Below are 15,792 nucleotides of genomic sequence, written 5' to 3' on the forward strand. Positions count from 1 at the left end.
GAATACAGAGACAAATGCAAGAATGCTGAACACTGTGTAAAACTAGCTAAACAAAAGTCATGGGAGAACTTTGGCAAGAATATAGAAAATAAATATCAAGAAGGTGGGAAAATATTCTGGAGATTGTTGAAGAAGCTTAGGAATGGAGGAAAGAATGCTGTAAAAGGAGTTAGAGATGAAAAAGGTGACAGGAAAACAGAAGAAAAAGATATCCTTGGAGTATGGAATAATTACTTTCAAAACCGCTAAATGAAACAAGCAGCGATGACAGCACAGTGGTAAAATAACACTGACCAGGCATGCAGTCAGGAATACATATCCATACTTGAAGTAGAAAAAGCCATCAAAGGCTTAAAATGTGGAAAGGCAGCAGGAGTAGATGATATTCGACCAGAAATGCTGAAGTATGGTGGTATAAAAGTCTTACAGTGGCTGCACTGCATAATTCAGAAGGCCTGGACAGAGGGACGATTTCCTGATGATTGGAGTAGAGATCTCATAGTACCGATATATAAAAAGGGAAATAAAACTTAACGTAGGAATTACAGAGGTATTTCCTACTAAGTGTTACTGGCAAGATCTATGCAAGTATACTTGAGAAACGATTGAGAAGAATTGTGGAAGAAAAGCTGGATTCAGGCAAAATAGAGGCTGTCAGGATCAGAATTTCACTTTACGACAATAGTCGAGAAAGCATGGGAATATAACAAAGATCTGTATTTAAGGTTTGTCGATTTGGAAAAAGCATATGACAAAGTGCCAAGAGAGAAGCTATTCAATACGCTACTGTTATATGGTGTCAATGGGGCATTATATCAAGCAATACTTAGTCTTTATTTGAGTTGCAAGTCCGCAGTTAGAATTGAAGGAAGTACAGGAAAATGGTTTAATGTTAAATCTGGTGTGAGACAAGGATGTACATTATCCCCTCTGTTATTCATTATCTATATGGATCACATTATGAAGCAAAGTGGTATTAAACATGATATGAAAATTGGAGATGTTAATGTCAGCTCTTTGCTTTATGCGGATGATGTTATACTTCTAAATAAATCCGCTACAAGTCTGCAAGATTATCTGACTAAATTGAATAACTGTTGTAATAGATATAGTATGAAGGTCAGCAATAAAAAGACAAAGACAATGAAAATAAGCAGAATCATTGAAAATGTCAGCTGTGTTGTGCATACAGAACCTGTGGAACAAGGAAAACATTTCAGCTACTTAGGCACGATTTTTAGTGAAGATGGCAAATTCAATATAGAAATAGACAACAGAATCAGCAAAGCTGGTATGATGGGAAGTCAATTGAATAAATTCATATGGAATAAGAGAGAAATTAGTCAGAACACTAAATTAGCTGTATAAAAGACAGTGTTCAAACCAGTTTTAACTTATGGATCAGAGACTGGGTCAGAAGTAAAACACTTGACCAAAGACTAGAGACCGCAGATATGAGAGTCCTGAGAAAGATTAGAGGCGTGAACCGATGGCATCAATGGCAATATCATATTAAAAACGAGGATATTAGAAAAGAACTTGACATTGTCAGCATCCAGGAATGCGTTAGCAGAGCTAATCTCAGATGGTATGGTCACTTAAATAGAATGGGAGGGAAAGATTAGCAAAACAAGTGTTCTCTTCCAGTTTGGCAGGAAAACGACCCAGAGGAAGACCAAGATATAGGTGGATTGATACGGTACAAAGTGCCTTAGACGATGGAAATACAAGATCTGATAATGTTGGAGTCTTGACAAGTAACAGACTGATTTAGAGGAAAATTGTAGATAGGAAGTTAGTAATGATGTAATTTCTTCATGTAGTACTATCATATCCTGTACACCCCTTGAGGGTACATGGTATGAATTTGATGATGAAAAAAGTGTTAGGATCTTTTAAAGCTGGAGTTAACTAGAAAACTAGAAGGATATCTCCATATAGTCTTTAGTGAATGTAGAACTGACCCTGAAGGCAATAATTACTTTTTTTACAGTACATTCCATTAATTAGCTTATATCCACCTCGATGCTTAATGAACAAGTAGAGACTGGGAATTTGGGTAGTCAATTAAATTGCATTCTGTTTTTTTTTTTTTAAGGAGGAAAAGAAACTTGTTCCGTGGTTTTCAAGGTGCACTATGAAGGGGTATTCAGCAACAGCTGCACGAGCTTAGTACTAAGCAGGGGAATTATTGATGCTCTTTCTGGTGAACATTTTCCATGGAAATGTTTGCAGAATACACATCTTGCAAAGAACAGTCATCTGTGTGAAAGTGGGAGGAGTGAGTTGGTAAGAGATGGGCCATTAATAAGTCTAATTGTTTTCCTGTGTATTGAGTCAAGCATTTTGAGGGAGCTTTTGGGGACACCACCCCATATGTGAAAGCAGTATTCAATAGCTGGGTGGATTTGTGTAAGGTTAACAGCTGTTCAGGGGTGAAGGAATGTCTTGAGCGAAAGAACAATCAGAGAGATATTAGTTTTTTAGAAGCTGAGGATGCAATGGTTGTGATGTGTTTATACCAGGAGGAGACGCTTGATGTCAGTGTGATTCCAAGACATCTCATCTTGTCTGGAAATTTAATTGTTGTCAAAGATCATACTGGGAGAAAATGGTTCTCTTTTGTGAGAAATAAGGCAGAACTGGGTTTTGCTAGCATTGACGAGGTTATCTGAACCCCATTTGAGGATGGCTTGGAGATCAGAATTGAGAGTGGTGGTGGTTGATGTTCTGTAGGTTGCGGTTAGTTGTGTTGATATATAACAGGAAGAGAGTTGGTGAGAGGACAGAAATTCGTGTGGAACTCTGTCATTAGTTGAATGGTGAGAGGATAAGGAACCATCCACCACCACACATAGTGTTCTTCCAGACAGAAAGCTGTCAATCCAGCTACGTCTTGAAACCGACCAAAAGATGACAGCTTGCTTAGTAAGCCCTTGTGTCAGACTCGGTCAAACACCTTGGAGATATCAAGTGCAATTCACCAAACTTCTCCATGGCATTTGTCCAGAGATGGGTGACATGTGAGCAGATCTCCTGTTGATTGGCAGCGACAGAATCCATACTGGCATTAATTTATTGGAAATTGATGATTTTTTCCATTACTTCAGACCAGGCACGGGCAACCTTTCCTAGTTTCGGGGCCAAATTATCATTCTGTCTCCGAGTCAAGGACCAGACCAAATTATTAAATAAAATAAATTAATATTAAATGAATTAAAACAAGTTGCTACTTCATATTTCATTTATTTATAATATAATGCTTTGGTGTAAACCTCTACATAAATATTTATAATATAATGAACGACATAATTTAATGTGACAATTGGCCTTGTACTTCAACTATGAGGCTATCATTATTGAAGTCAATATTACTTAAGGATAATCGCATAGAATTTTCGAGGTTTTCATCTGTTATTCTTGTCCGAATTTTTGATTTATTGTATTTCATCCTCGAAAAAACTGTTCACACATATATGTGCTGCCGAAAAGACAAATGATTTTTCTTGAAAAGGCGCGTAAATTTGTATATTTTTCTTCCACCAAATAAAATTCATAAAAATCTGTCAAAGCAATGTTGTTAAATTGTGATTTCAGCACTAAATCTGCCTGAAGCTCAATAAGTTCCATCTGTAAGTTTTCTGGCACATTATTTACATCAGCATCCATCCGTCGAGCAGATATAGCGAATGTGGAGTCTTTGTTTTTGAAGTTAGCAAATCATGTATCAAATTGGTCTATTAGTGCCTTCAGTTCATCTCCATAACAATTATAAGGGATATTTTTATGAGTTGCTAGAGTAGGAAAATGATAACAATTTTTAGCTCTTATCTGACTTTCCAACAATCTTAGTTTATTACAAAAAGCTTTGACATGTCCATGCAGTTCATGAACCAGTTGTCCTTGTTTTTGCAATTTAAGATTCAGTTCGTTTAGGTATCCAGTGACATCTACAAGGAATGCTAAATCACACACCCACTCATCATCTTTTACTTGGTTAATTGTGTTTCCTTTTATGTCCATAAAATCTGCAATGTCTTGTCTCAGCTCATAAAATCGTTTTTACCTTTACTCAACCACCTCACTTCACAATAATAAGACACGTCTTCATAATCCGAAAATAGGTCTGCCAAATACTCCTTAAATTGGCGGTGATTAAGTGCACGTGACTTAATAAAGTTAATACCGGCTACTACAACTTCCATAACATTTGTGAATTTAATCAATTTTGCACACAGATTTTGTTGGTGGATAATGCAGTGAAAATTTGTTAAATTTTCTGGATGGATCTGTAGTTCTATTGCTCTTTCATGAACTATTCCAATAAATCCCTTCTGTGCAGCAACCATTGCAGGGGCTCCATCAGTGCATATGCCAGATAGTGAACTCCATTTAAGCCCAAATCTCTCGAAGACTGTGTTGACTGTTTCAAATATATCTTCACCTGTAGTTGTTCCTTTTAACTGCCGAAGCGCCAATAATTCTTCTGTGATGTTGAAATCTGCATCAACTCCTCGAATAAATATTGCTAGTTGTGCTGTATCGGAGGCATCGGTGCTGTCATCCAAAGCAATTGAAAATGCTTCCAATCTAACAATCTTCTCCTTTAAACTTTTTTTGATATCATCAGCCATAATTTCTATCTGTCGGACAACAGTATGTCTCGACAAACGAATATTCTTGAAGTCTTTTTTCTTTTTAGGACATTATACTTGCAACATCCAGCAGACATTCTTTGATAAATTCTCCTTCACCAAATGACTTAGAATGATTAGCGATTTTTTTCGCTTACCACAAAGCTGGCTTTGACAATGCTGTGGTGCTGCATTCTTTGCTTGTTGAACATTTGCTGCTGGGTATCCAAGTTCTTCTTCAACTTCTGTATTTCATCTTTTCGTAGTTGTCCATCAATTTTTGGGTGATCCGTATGTCTCGAAGTAAAGTGTCTCTTCAAGTTGTATTCTTTGTTGATGGATACGGATTTGTTGCACAGCAAACATACATGCAAACCTTTATTCAGAATAAAATAATAATCCTCTATCCAGTTGTCTTGAAATTGACGATTCTCTGCATCTACTTTTCCTTTTTTTTGCAATAACCTCTAACATTGTCCCAAATTTATAAGCGATATTCAGAACTGTCAAACAAAACTGTCTTCTACACCGCAGGCACTGAACAGAACATAACATCAATGCAACCACTGAATAAGGCACAACACTAACGCAACTACCGAACTGACACGTTGTAACACGTTCACACACGCTGCTAGTCAAAGTGAGAAAGAGACCTTGGTTGGAGAAAACATAGTGTGTTTTGCGCAAGTCATATGACGTCAGCTTAATGTGAGTTAGTACACACCATGCTTTCTCCTACCATGAATCAGACAAACTTCGCTGAAATATATTAGGACCGGATTGAAAGAAGTAGAGGGTTGGGGGTTTGCCCATGTGTGCTTTAGACCGTACTGAGGTGAGTGAGATGGGCGGCAGTTGAATGGCAGTGACTTGTCGCCCTTCTTAGGAATGGGTTGAATATAGACCAATTTCTGGGCTGTGATATAGATACCATTGGAGTAAGACAGTATATACAGGCGAGATAGGATAGGAGTCAGTTCTGGTGCACAAACTTTCAGTACAATTGGTGGAATACCATCACGGGTGGGAGACTTTTTTGTGTCTAATTTGGACAATATTTTTCTGATCTCTTTCTGGCAAAAGGATATAGTGGGCACTGTATGTTGGGCATCTGGAATAGTTGGGGGACATTTACCGTTGTCAATTATGCATGCATTGGAAGCAAAGTGTGAGGCCAGGAGATTAGCTTTTTCTGTGGGTGATGATGCAATAGAGCCATCTAGGTTTGATAGGGGTAGGAATAGTGTTGGGCAGAAGTTACGACCAATTGCTTTCGCGAGAGACTAAGGCTCGGCTGTTGTTTAGACAGGCTGCTAGTTTCCTGCATTTTGCTCTTTCGAACTCTGTTTTGGAAGCATTGATTATTATTATTATTATTTTTTTTTTTTGCATCTGTTTCGGGCTTTGTATAAGTATAAGCTCTAAAGGAGGATGGTGTTCTTGATTTGAGCCAATTATGGTATGTTTAGCTTTTAGTCAGGGAATGGCAGGTCCGAGTACTGTGGGGAATGTATATTTCCGTGCTGGTGAGGATTACTTTGGTTGTAAGCTCAGTGCATATGCTTGGGTTGGAAGGCCGGTAGTCCAACCATGGCAATGAGGCATATAAGTTCTGGTGGCTATCCCACTTCGCACTGTTATAATGACAAACTACTCTATGGGAGTGGCTGCGTAAACATTGTTGCATGGAGGAGGAGATGAGCACTAGATTGTGGTCAGAATTACTTGGGGGGTCCGCTTCATTCACTGTGTATTTGGAAGGTCATTGGTGAGGAAGAAATCTAGGGTGTTTTGGGAGTGGTTCAGGTTATCAGGTATTCTGGTTGGCATCTTAACTGAACAAGTTGTGTAAGGTCATTAGGGATAGGGACGGCAGATGTTTCAGCATCTCTGCCTGCAGGATCTGTACAGCCGGAGGAGAAAAGCTAGTTGTGGTCAGAATTACCTTGGGGGGAGGTATCCACTTCATTCACTGTGTATTTGGAAGGTCATTGGTGAGGAAGAAATCTAGGGTGTTTCGGGAGTGGTTCAGGTTATCAGGTATTCTGGTTGGCATCTTAACTGAACAAGTTGTGTAAGGTCATTAGGGATGGCAGATGTTTCAGCTTCTCTGCCTGCAAGATCTGTACAGCCAGAGGTGAAAAGCCAGTTGGTGTCATGGACATTTAAATCTCCTAGGAGGATGATTTTGCTGTTGGGAAAGTTAGGCTGGAGAAAATCAATTTTCTCCAGTCTAAGGTGAGCAAATTAAAGAGCTCAGAGTGGTTGGCTGTGATAGAGACAGCAAATGAATTTGACTGAGTGGGGAAGAGATATTTTCAACCAAAGAAGGTCAAAGTTGCGTGCTCTCTAGCAAGGTATGCAGAGCAGATGTATGCCCAGACGCCACCCTTGGGTCGAAAGGAGTTAAAGAGTGTTAGTTTGGAAGGTTGAGATGAATAGTGTTGGGGCTAGGTGATTTGAGTTTCTGCCAGAAAGTGGGTGGGGTTTGGTAGACTGAAGATGGTAGTGGACACTATTAAGGTTGTTGGAGTTTAGGCCACAGATGTTGGTGAAGTGGATATGTAGGGTTCTGTGTGAGAGATATGTTTGACTGCTAGGGGTCTTGCACATTTCCTATCCATTGCCTGCATACTGGTCTCCATGGTCGCTGCTAATGGCTTCACTTGATTTTTGCAACAATTTAACTTGTTTGTAATCGTTGATCCAACTGTTGTCTCCATTTTGACGTTTTTCCTCCAGTTGTCCTCGAAGCTGGCATCCTTGTTTCCTCTGTGCAAATGTTAGGTTTGAGAAAGCACGTATGCATGAGCGGGGACAAGTGTCTTTGGACTTGTTGTTAATCACTGTTATTAATTTTGATGTCCTTGTCAGTGTGTCACAAATCACTTTTACGAGGCGTGGAAAGTTCGTTCCATCTTTTCTTTTATTTATGGATCTGAAACGATGGTACCTGACAATGTTTTTAGAATCAATGTTGCATTCTTCTGCTAATTTGGTGATGTCTTCTTTTAGTGCTTTTCATTTTCCTTTGGAAAGTTCAAAATAACAGTGTTGTATTTTTTGTTTTTGGCCTCCATCGAGTCATGCACTGTTGATGCAATTAGGTCACGGAGTTCATTTGTGGGCAAGGGTGAACCTGCATTGCTTCCCTGATCTCATTTAGTTCGAACTTGGTTTCTAGTGCTCATATTTTGGAGGAAAAGTTTCATTCATAGGATTTATGTGCTGTTCGAGGTTTTGGATTCGTTTGCCTAAGTTCAGGAGTTGTTTAACAGAAGGGAGGTACAGTAAACAGAAAAATGGTTGGTTGAGATCAATAAATATCTCGTGTGCCGATTCATCAATTTTGGACAGGAAGCATGCAGCCAGTGGCAACAGAACTCATACATTATACTTTTTTTTTTATTGCTGACATCAGTTTTACAGCTGTGGCACTTTGTGGGTTTGTCGGCAACTGGCGAGACACTGGGTGCTCCTTCAATGTTGGCTTTTGTTGTTGCCATCTTTGCTTCGTATGGTAGGTAGCGGGTACTTACTTGTGGTTGATTTTTAAATCAAAAGAAAACTGATTTAATGCACTATAAGTACGAGGAGTCCATAAATACTGTGATGAATACAGAACAAGAGAAGTATATAAGATGATCAGAAACATCATTTAAGAACTGGAGTCCAAAACAGAGAACCATAAAAAATGAAACTCGTGAAATCTTGATGAACACGGATTTTAGCACTCAGTTTTATAAGACGCATGGAGATGTCAAAGTCCAAAAGAAGTTAATAGTTAATTGATGAATTAAGAGAAGTATCACCACCAATTACAGAGGGAGAAACATATATATTGAGAGATAAAGGCAGTAAAACATCTGTAAAAACCATAGAAACCCTGGGAACGATGAGATCACCGGAGGATGCTAGAACATGGTGGTGTTACGTCGTTACCTCCTTATATTTCTTCTTACTTGGCTTATTATATCTACTTCGTGTCTATATCGTTAATAATTCCTTAATTCAACACTTTCTGTTATAACCTTAATTATACTTCACTATCTCTATAATTTATGCAGTCTCTACATTTACTTTGGGCCATTAACAACTATAAGGATGTTGCAAGTGGGTAAAAGACAAAGATATTCCCAATAGACGATGGCAATTTCTTTTCAGATTCAGGGAAAATTTATATATACTGCACCACCCTGAATCCTAGATTTTTGAACAGTGAAAAATCAAAGAACCAGAACTTAGCATAGCACACTATCCCTAATTTCTTAAACTATATAAAGTAGTTCAAATCTCATCTATATCTAACTTAGATTGCAGTCATAGCCTCCCCTATGAATTACTTCCCACCGTGGTTCGATATTTATGAGCTGTGCAATAGAAAATGAAATCAGGCAAGTCAAACTATTCAATCTAAAGAAAGATTTATTTACACTCTAGACAGATTACATCATCATCATCATCATCAAATTCCTGACATGTACCCTCAAGGGGTGTACACGATATAGTACTATCATATCCTGTACAGGATATGATAGTACTACATGAAAAATTTAATCATTACTAACTTCCTATCTACAATTTTTCTCGAAATCAGTCTGTTACTTGTCAAGACTCCAACTTTATCAGATCTTATATTTCTATCGTCTATGGCACTTTGTACCATATCATTCCAGCTATATCTTGGTCTTCCTCTGGGTCGTTTTCCTGCCAACCTGGCAGAGAAAACTTGTTTTGCTAATCTTTCCTCGCCCAGTCTGTTTAAGTGACCATACCACCTGAGATTAGCTCTGCAAGCACATTGCTGGATGCTGACAATGTCAAGTTCTTTTCTAATATCCTCGTTTTTAATATGATATTGCCATCGATGCCATCTGTTCACGCCTCTAATCTTTCTCAGGACTCTCATATCTGCGGTCTCTAGTCTTTGGTCAAGTGTTTTACTTCTGACCACCCAGTTCTCATAAGTTAAAACTGGTTTTAACACTGTCTTGTATACAGCTAATTTAGTGTTTTGGCTAATTTCTCTCTTATTCCATATGAATTTATTCGATTGACTTCCTACCATACCAGCTTTGTTGATTCTGTTGTCTATTTCCATATTTAATTTACCATCTTCACTAAAAATCATGCCTAAGTAGCAGAAATGTTTTACTTGTTCCACAGGTTCTCCGTTCACAACACAGTTGACATTTTCAACAATTCTACCTATTTTCATTGTCTTTGTCTTTTTAATGCTGACCTTCATACCATATCCGTTACAACAGTTATTCAATTTAGTCAGGATTATTTAGTCTTGCAAACTTGTAGCAGATTTATTTAGAAGTATAACATCGTACGCACAAAGCAAAGAGCTGACATTAACATCTCCAATTCTGATATCATGTTTTATACCACTTTCCTTCATAATGTGATCCATATAGATAATGAATAACAGAGGGGATAATGTGCATCCTTGTCTCACACCAGATTTAACATTAAACCATTTTCCTGTACTTCCTTCAATTCTAACTGCTGACTCACAACTCAAATAAAGACTAAGTATTGCTTGATATAATGTACCATTGACACCATATAACTGTAGCGTATTGAATAGCTTCTCTCTTGGCACCTTGTCATATGCCTTTTCCAGATCTACAAAACTTAAATATAGATCTTTGTTATATTCGTATGCTTTCTCAACTATTTGTTGTAAAGTGAAAATCTGATCCTGACAGCCTCTGTTTGGCCTGAATCCAGCTTGTTCTTCACCAAGCTTTTCTTCCACAATTGTTCTCAACCGTTTCTCAAGTATACTTGCATAGATCTAGCCAGGAACACTCAGTTGGGAAATACCTCTGTAATTCTCACATTCAGTTTTATTTCCCTTTTTTTATATATGGGTACTATTAGAGCCCTACTCCAATCATCGGGAATTCGTCCGTCCAGGCTTTCTGAACTATGCAGTGCCGCCACTGTAAGACTTTTATACCACCATACTTCAGCATTTCTCGTCCAATATCATCTCCTCTTGCTGCCTTTCCACATTTCAAGCCTTTGATGGCTTTTTCTACTTCAAGTATGGATATGTATTCCTGACTGCATGCCTGTTGAGTGTTTTTTTATCACTGTGCTGTCATCACTGCTTGTTTCATTTAGCAGTTTTTCAAAGTAATTACTCCATACTTCGGGGATATCTGTTTTCTCCCATTTTCATGTCACCTTTATCATCTCTAACTCCTTTTACAGCAATCTTTCCTCCATTTCTAAGCTTCTTCAACAACCTCCAGAATATCGTATGACCTTCTTGATATTTATTTTCTATGTTCTTTCCAAAGTCCTCCCATGACTTTTGTTTAGAGTTTTACACTAGCTACACAAAAGCTAGTGTTTTGCTTTCTTATATTTGTGTCTGTGTTCTCTAAGAGTAAAAGCTGACTTATTTGCCAGGAAATTTTCAGAGGGCTAGATGGTCGGTTGTGTTTTCATAGAGCTCCCGAAAGCTAAGTATAATTTTGAGCAAAAATTAGAATATAGGTTAAAATCATAAAGTAATATTGTCTAATTTTGGTAGCTGGTTGTATCTGTGTAATTTTGGTGTGAATTCTGTTATTTAATTTAGTATTTAACGATACGTTTCATAGATTTGAATATGGCACCAATGCGACGTAAGATAATGCGTCCAAAAATACAACGGCATTGTTCAAAAACTATAATGTGAGAGAGTTTGTCCAATGTGATGTGTGTGGGATGTATGCATTCCCGAATGAGGCTGGAGTTTGGATTGAAAGTGATAGTGGTGCGAGAATGTGCAGAAAGTGTAAGCAAAGTTAGGAGTTGAAGTATATCAGGTTGTGAGACAGTTATGGTTGAAGAAAGCCTAATGTCAGTGAAAATAGTGGCTTGATAGGGAATTGCGATGTACAAGATGGCAATGAGAGCAGTGATCAAAGAAAGAGCGAAGGCAACTATACAGAGAGAGAAAATGGTTTGAATGATTAAAAAATGAGGAATTATTTGTAGGAAGTGAGATCGCTAGGTTGTTGCGCAGTGATACAAAATGCGCAGTAGCACAAAATGCGCAGTGGCAATTAGAGCACCTGCAAAACTCTTTCCAGAGTGATTCGGCTAATGTAAATAAACAGCGTAAGAGTGGGAGAGTTTCTGAAATGAAGGAAAGAGTGTTATATGGTGACTCATTATTAAGAGGAGTGATAGATGGGAGTGTAACTTAATCCTACTTACCGGGTGTGAAATTTAAGGATGTAAGTGAGAGTATTAGAGTGCAGAAACAGAGGGTGAAAGAATTAATAGTTGTGGTGGGTACGAATGAATTGAAAGGTGGTAAATTTTTTTATGAGAGAAGACTTGAAAGTATTGTTAAAGGTAGCGAAAGAAAAGAGTGACAGTTAGAATGGTGAGTCTGTTGCTGCGGTATGACAGAGAGGAATTTAGAAGGAGGACATAATCGCAAATGACATTATGCGCAGGTTATGCAGACGGTGTGGTGTTTTGAATTTGAGGATGTGTGGAATGAGTTTGATGGGCGAAAGGACTTATGCAAGATGGATGGCCTGCATTTAAATGGACTTGGTGTACGGAGACTGGAAAAAGTGTTGCTGAATGAAGTGAAAATGAATGTGCAGAACCAGCGAAACTAGAACTACCAAGGAGGGGGGGGGGGTATGAGACAGTTGAGTGTAAGAATGTATATAATGTACCCAAGCCAGCACTAAGGACAAAAAATGGGACATTTAGAATAACGCATCAAGATAGGGGTGGGACGAAGGGATCACTGCATTTCATGTATTCTAATGCCAGGAGTATTAGGAACAAGAAGGAAGAATTTTTGGCCTTGATTGGCTCTTCCTGGCCACAGGTTATTGACATTAGTGAAACATGGCTGACAGAAGATGATGTAGTTAGTGGAATAGAATGTGTATGTTATGGTGTGTTTAGGAGGGACAGAGAGAATAAAATGGGGGGAGGGGTGTTATTGATGATAGCTGATGAACTGCAGCCAAGGAGAATTGAAGTTGTATCACAGGATAGTGAAAGGAGCTCATTTGAGGCTATTTGGTGTGAGATTGAGACTGGCAGAATAAAATGTACAGTTGGGTGCTGCTATAGACCAGGTGATGGAATAGATGGTATAGATAGTATGCCTAAACAAATTGATGAAATGAGTGGAAGGAGGGTAATTATTATGGGGAATTTTAATTATGGTAACATTGATTGGAAGGAGGAGAGGACACATGTGAGGAAGGAAATGGATTTTATTCAATTATTAAGGGATAACTATCTGAGACAGCATGTAATTGAAAATACTAGGGGTGTGAGAGTGCTTGACCTGGTAATAGTATCTCACAATTTGACTGTAATGAATATGACCATGTTGCCACCTATTGGTGAGAGTGATCATAAGGTCTTGACCTGGGAGAAGGTGTGGAATTTTCGATTGAGACAGGGTATATGTGGAATTACCGTGCTGGCAAGTATGACAAGCTTAGGTGATTGCTTGGATCAGTGCCATGGCATGTACAACTGCAAGGGCTGGACATTGATAGAACATGGGAAGTGGTCAAGGAGCATTTACAGGAGGTTATGGCTGGTTGTATACCTAGTGTCCGAATAGTAAAACAAGTAGGGGTTAAATGGATGAATAACACCATTTAGCTTGAGCTGCAAAAAAAGAAACAACTGTGGAGGGAATTTAAAGAAAGGGGGTGAGCTGCAGGCACACGAACGGTATAAAGTGCAGGCCAGAAGGGTAACGAGTGTGGTAAAAAAAAGCAAAAGCGGATTATGAAAAGAAACTAGCCATGCAATCAAAAGAGAATCCCAAACAGTTCTTTCAATATGCTGCAAGCAATAAAAAAACTGTACACAGCAAAATGATTTTAAGGAATGCCGATGTTAAGGAGGTCACTGAATCAGTCGATATAGTGGAGTTACTGAGCGTGCACTTGGCAAAAGTATATCATCCAGGTGGTGACATTGAAAAAATGAAAGAACCATTAGTTTATACGGAAATTGTGATGAATGAAGTGGAGGTGAATAGTCTATTACAGAACCTTAATGTGAATACATCTGTGGGATTGGATGGTATACCTGCACGGGTCTTGTGTGAAGCGGCTAAGGAATTATCAGTGCCCTTGACCATATTGTTTAATCTGAGTCTCGGGTCAGGTTTAGTCCTGAAGGTGTGTAAAGAGGGGAAAATAGTTTCACTGCATAAAGGAGGATCCAAGACTACGGTTGCAAATCACCGACCGATCAGCATATCAGGAGTCGTTGTCAAGGTCTTGGAGAAAGTAGTCAAGGGAAAAATACAGGAATGAATTGATGAAAATGAGATACTGTACAGGGGACAGCATGGCTTTGTGAAGGGTAGATCATGCTTCAGTAACTTGCTCAAGTTTTATAACAAGGTGACGGCTGAACTGGATAAGGGCAATGGGTTTACAGTGATACTGCTGGACCCGGCAAAGGCGTTTGGCAGGATACCACATGGAATTCTAATCCGTAAACTACAACATATGGGAATGGATATAGGGTTGGTGAGATGGATAGGTGGGTGGTTGATGGAGAGATATCAAAGAGTAGTTTATTCAGGAGTAGAGTCCAAAAGACGGCCTGTGACTAGTGGTGTGCTGCAGGGTTCTGTTCTTGGACCACTGCTGTTTAATCTGTTCATTAACGATATAGGGAAAGATCTAAGTGGAACAGTTCATTTGTTCGCTGATGATGCAAAGTTGGGTAGGGCGATAGTGAATGCAGAAGATGTCAAAATCTTGCAAGATGACTTGGATAGATTGGAGTTCTGGGCTAAGGAGAATGGATGTCAATTTAATGTGACAAAATGTAAGGTTATGTATTTTGGGGTGAAAAGATTAGCAGCAGTATACCGCATTGGTGGAACTGTACTCCAGGAGATTGATGGGGCCTGGGATGTGGGAGTGTTGGTGGATAGGGAGATGAAGTTTAGGGGGCACATTGCAAAAGTAGCTAAATCAGCTCATCAACTCACTTGGTTGTTGAAAAATACCTTGACGAGCAGAGACAAGCAAGTTATTGTACCTCTTTTCTGAGCCTTGATAAGAACTCATCTCGACTACTGTGCCCAGATTTAGTCACCTCGGTTCCTTCTTGATGAGGAGGAGGTGGAGAGGATCCAGAGGCGAGTGACTAAGATGATAGCAGGTCTATGGGATGAACCATATGAGAACAGGTTGAAGATTTGTGGTTTGCAGAAACTAGTTGATAAGTGGAAAAGGGGGAGATATGATTGAAACATTCACATTGCTAAAGGGATTCTATAGGATTAATTCAGAGGATATTTTTGAGATCAGGACTGGTGGTGGGAGAACTAGGGGACACCTATGGAAGCTGGGCAAGAGTGTGGTTAGCAGGGGGTGTTAGAGCTGGGTTCTTTACTTTTAGAATGGTAATTGAGTGGAATAAGCTGTCAGTCTGTTGTGGGTGCTATGACGGTGAGCGAGTTCAAGGCAAGGTATGATAGATACTGTGAGAATGTCGTATAGTTGTGTGGACATGATGTTTAGGGCTTCCCTCGATGAGTCTAAGGACTCCCTGGAGTCGCCCAAAATAATAATAATAATAATAACTTTTGATATGCTTTCTTCTTTTCCTTCACTGCCTGTTTAACTTCCTGTGTCCACCATGGAGTTCTGATTTATCTATCCTTGAAGACTACCTCACCACATGGCTGAATCAATCAGTGTTTTCTTCAGGGCTTGCCACCGAATCTCCAAGATTTGGTTCCTGTTCTCAAACTCTTTCATTTTTTGTTCAATAATCTTTGTGTATTTTAGTCTACAATTCACATCTGAGAGCTGCTCAACTTTTATTCGCTTTAAAACTTTCTTAACTGTTATTGTCTTCAATATGAAATTCAATTTTATCCTGCGCAAGACTTAAATAGTGATCTCTTCCAATTTCAAATCCACACAGGTGTCCTGCACCAGGGAGAAAACATCACTTTCAACAATAACATAGTCAATGAGACTTTTCTTATTCCTTGCTTCTTCTCTCCATGTGAATTTGTGCACATTTTTATGTGGGAACATGGTGTTAGTAATAACCAGTCCATGTCCTGAGCAGAAATCCAACAGATATTTGCCATTATTATTAGCTTTGCTCTTTTCTCCAAATTTTC

At 38.9% G+C, this 15,792-nt stretch overlaps 1 protein-coding gene across 2 annotated transcripts in view; it reads left to right on the top strand.

Annotated features, from left to right (window-relative positions):
* LOC150106189 (RRP12-like protein) overlaps positions 1 to 15,792 on the top strand; it is a 582,235-nt gene that overhangs the window by 139,882 nt on the left and 426,561 nt on the right. The gene's annotated exons all lie outside the window — the stretch shown is intronic.

The sequence above is a fragment of the Typopeltis vanoorti genome, chromosome 5 (genome assembly GCF_054136105.1).
Source record: "Typopeltis vanoorti isolate ZY-2024b chromosome 5, IOZ_Tvanoo_1.0, whole genome shotgun sequence".
Lineage (NCBI taxonomy): Eukaryota > Metazoa > Arthropoda > Arachnida > Uropygi > Thelyphonidae > Typopeltis > Typopeltis vanoorti.